This window comes from Neomonachus schauinslandi, chromosome 4, assembly GCF_002201575.2.
Source record: "Neomonachus schauinslandi chromosome 4, ASM220157v2, whole genome shotgun sequence".
Classification (NCBI taxonomy): Eukaryota; Metazoa; Chordata; class Mammalia; order Carnivora; family Phocidae; genus Neomonachus; species Neomonachus schauinslandi.
In genome coordinates this window covers 52,274,407-52,278,885 of record NC_058406.1, presented here as the reverse complement: position 1 = coordinate 52,278,885, position 4,479 = coordinate 52,274,407, and the positions used below count along the sequence as shown (strand labels likewise).

Here is a 4,479-nt window from a genome sequence, read left to right as displayed (position 1 = left end):
CCCACGCAGAATTGGGCAGGAAAGGCCCCGAGCCTTAGACACTAACTTCCTGTAAGGCTGCAGACAAACCATGTAGCTTCTCGACCCTCGTTTGCCTCGCGTATGAAATGGTTCAACACTCCTGTTGACACTGACAGATAAGGCACAAGAAGGTGTTTTGTCAGACTGTAAAGGGCTATACAAAATATTATCGCTTGTCATGACTAACATCTCCTTCCTGTAGCCCCTGGGGTGCTTGTGTCAGAGCCACACAATAGCACTTCCGCTTTCTCCATCACTGCTTTTCAGATGCCTCGCCCACGGCGGGCGCCATGTTCTTTCCTGTCTCCGCGCGTGCCTGCGAGCCAGTCCTCTGCTTCTGTCCCTGTCCTCCTAGTTCCTCCCTACTCAACTCTCAGGACTCCTCCCGTGACACTTCTTCAAGGCATTCTTCTTTTAAGTAGGCTGCACATCCACTGCAAAGCCCAACGCGGGTCTTGAACTCATGCCCCTAAGATCAAGACCCGAGCTGAGGTCAAGAATCAGACCCTTAACCAACTGAGCCACCCAGGCGCCCCTGGGCGTTCTTTCCTGACACCATCCTCTTCCGTGGGAGTAGCATGTCCCACCTCTGCATGCCCAATGTTCCCTGAACTCCCCTTTGTTGTTTGTTGCCTTCTTTGTCTCCTCCACCCAAACGGAAACTCCTGCAAAGCACCAGGACCTTATTAGTCTGCTAGGGCTGCTATGACAAAATACCACAGACTGGTGGGCTTAAACAACGGAAATGTATTTTCTCACAGTTCTGGAGGCTGGAAGCCCAAGATCCAAGTTGTCAGCAGGGCCGGTTTCTCTGAGGCTTCTCTCCTTGGCTTGCAGATGGCTGCCTTCTGGCTGGGTCCTCATATGGTCCCTCCTTTGTGTAGGCCCTTGCTATCTCTTGGTGCATCCAAATTTCCTCTTCTAATGAGGACACAAGTCAGATTGGATTATGGCCCACTCTATTGGCCTATTTTAACTTGATCACTTCTTTCAAGGCCTTATTTCCAATTATAGTCACATTCTGAGATACTAGAGGCTAGGGCTTCAATGAATTTGGGAGGTTATAATCTGGCCCATAACAATATGTGCACATGTTCTCTTTTCAGCAACCCCAGCCAACAACTAAGCAGGGTGGGGATACTAGGGCCTCACTGTTTTTGCCCAATGGGGGACTCTTCTAATGGGCAATCTTCGTTCCAGAGATTCCCTGTAGGTTGTCCAAGACTTTCTCAGATCTAAATCATGGCCTGAGCCTCTTCTAGCACAAGCCTGCTCTTCCCTCCTTGTGTCTTCTACAGGCATTATCCCCAGCAAACCTCTTGCACTAGTAATTCTGGTTCAGTGGACCCTACTGACAGAGTTTTACACACACACACACACACACACACAGGTAAAGAACCCATGGGTATGACTAACACCTAAGCCCTCCATGCAGCATGGAAAGACCTACTCAGTTAGCTAACTAACAGAGGCTAAGTGCCTACTCTGTGCAGGAACATTGTTCCTATCCCTCAACAAAGCCCTGTCTAATGAGGAAGACAGAGAGGAAAATAAGCCAGCAAAATACAGTGTGATATCTTTGTGTATACATGCATGCTTCTAATTGTTTAAGTAAATAGAAACTTCTAATGAGTTCCCAATGTTCTCATCCTACTGTTTTCTTTAGTTGGGTGAACATCCTCCTGCAATCTTGTTCTTGTTTATTATTTTGCTTTGCAAAGTCTTCTACTTCTGACACAACAAATTTAAACTTGAATGCACATCCAATTGGGGAATTCTAATAAATTCTAAGTTGGGGATTTGAATTAATGAGTTCCTGAATAACAGAGTTGATTATATTGTCCTTAGTATTCCAGTTGCTGGTGTTTTGTTGGTTTTGGCCCTGGAATGACTGATAAGCAGCAGATCTAATGATGACAGTAATGACTGAGGTCCAGAAATAATAAGACTTAAGTCATAGTCATATTAAAGCCAATAATAATAATAAGCATCTACCCATACATTAAAGACTTAGCTCATTAATTGTACCTGTAACCTAAGGAACCACAGCAAGAGACTGCTGAGAGGAGAACCAAGAACACAACAGAGAAGCCAATATTCTGTAGCATCACAGTTGGATTTTCTCTGTTCTAAGAAACTCTAAAAGGATTTGTTGCCACACTTGGGGAGTTCACAGCAAGGTAGAAGTTGAGCCACATATTAGGTTTCTGAATCACTTATAAAAGGGCCTGAATTGTCTCTTTGACACAGAAGTATCTATGTATGCCAGAGCTCCTGGCATTTTATGTACATTTGCATATTATATTGTACATTATAGTTTTATATATTATCTGTTATAGATCACATATTGTGAATATATATCATATATATATATATATATATCCATTTTTTAAAAATCTGGGTCCCTGTTCTCAGGGCTGTGTGGGAAGTCCAGCACCTCCCTGAGACTTCTGGGGGCTTGCTCTTCCTAAGAGGGTGGCTGGAAGTCTCCTTCTATAGCTCACTTGGCCTCCCTGACACTTGCTTGATTCCTCTTGTCCATCCTGCACCCCATCAAGCCTCAGAGGTTGCTGTCCCTTCTGACCCTTTGCACCCCTGCATCCCCATATCTTTTTCCCCTTCACTCTTCATAGCAGTACCAACACTTCCTGACTGTGTAAGAATAACCAAAGCAGGTAAAGGGCAGCACGAGTCAACTAAAGAATTCCTCTAAATCAACAATAAAAGACAACCAGTTTTTTTAAAAATGGAGAAAAGAACCAGCCCAGAGATGAGAGTGAAGACTTCACTTACTAAATCTCTCTGAAAGAAATGGAAAAAAGAAAAAAAAAATGGAAAAAGGGCTCAAAGTGAAATGGTTTACCCAAGGCCACAGAAAGGGTTGATGGCAGAGGAAGGAGAATTACTCAAGCTTTCCTAATTCCTGCTTGAGCCCTTCACCCTATCCCCCACCCCTACCACCAAATACCTGCCCAAGTCAGGTTGCTTCAGGACCACTGAACCTTCCAGAATTTCTGCACTGATTAGTCAACAGTGGAAAATCTGAAGAGATGCAAGTAGGAAAAAGAAACTAAACCAGGCCAGAAGAGCAATGCAACAGGCATGATGGGGGTCAAGTCCTCCTATTCCATCTTCATTTCCTGTGACAGGAAACACAGTCCCTGACATCCAGGCAGACTCTGAGCCTGTGAGCATGAGGAAGCTGGCCGAAGACATGGGTGAGCCGGCACTCGAGGGGACAGAAGGACAGACAGAGGTAGGCACCCCAGACAGGGAAGCTAGCAACCAACCTGAGGGCAAAGATGGGGCCCCTTCGTCTTGAGTCTGACCATGCCCACGGAGGGTTATTAAAGAGACCTGCTGTCCCCACCTGGTCAGGGAGCCCTGGCACTGGTCCAGCAGCCTCTTCTCTGAGCCACTGTCCCAGGCAGGCCAGGCCAGAGTGAAAAGGCACTCCCAGAGGCCCGTGTGGTCCCCTACCCTGGGAAAGCTCTCCAACTGCACCCTCAGGCTCCACTCGCCCACCACCTACTCACCCTGCCCTGGTACACTTTCAAGACCCTGTAGCTGCAGGATGTTATTGATTAGAGGGCACCTGGGTGAGCAGCACAAGAATGCGCCTCCCCAAGTGGCCTGGGCAGGAACCACATCCCAGCTCTGCCCTGACTTCTCCAAGCCCAACCTTCTGGGTCAAGAACTTGTATCCCCCTTAAAAAAAAACAAAAACAAAAAAAACCACTTCTAACCTTTTTTAAAACTTTAACCCTTTTATCAGCAGAGAGGGAGGGAACTGATTTTTTTTTTTTTTTGGAAGGCATTGTAAGCTAACCTGACCATCTTTGCAGCTCTGCATTTCCCTCATGCAGCTCCACAGACCCACTTCTAGGGAAGGGGTTTTGTGCTCAAAACTGTCTGATCAACTCTCAGTCCTTTCTAGCAAGATAAGTGACACCTAGGACCCAGGAAATAAATGCTGATGATTTGTGGGGGAAAAAATAAGTAAAAATAAAAATGGAGAAGACTTGACTTCAAAATAGACATTTCAAAAAAGAGGACATACCAATCACTAGTAAGCACATGAAACAGTATCCATAGGTGTTCATGTAAATACCCTGTAAATTTCTTTGGCTACCTCATCATTCATCAGGGAAACACAAAACCAAAGAAGATGTGATATATATGCACAATAGAATATTATTACTCAGCCATCAGAAAGGATGAAATCTTATCATTTACATTGATGTGGATGGAACTGGAGGGTATTATGCTGGGTGAAATAAGTCAATCAGAAAAAGACAATTATCATATGGTTTCACCCATATGAGGAACATAAGAAACCACAGAGGATCATAGGGGAAGGGAGGGAAAAACGGAATAGGAAGAAATCAGAGAGGGAGACAAACCATGAGAGACTCTTGGCTATGGGAAAGAAACTGAGGGTTGCTGGAGGGGAGTTGG

General features: G+C 45.3%; 1 pseudogene; it reads left to right on the top strand.

Moving 5' to 3' along the window:
* The first annotated feature begins 3,123 nt into the window (after nt 1–3,123).
* On the top strand, nt 3,124–3,343 carry LOC110571801 (annotated as a pseudogene).
* Nucleotides 3,344–4,479: the final 1,136 nt, after the last annotated feature.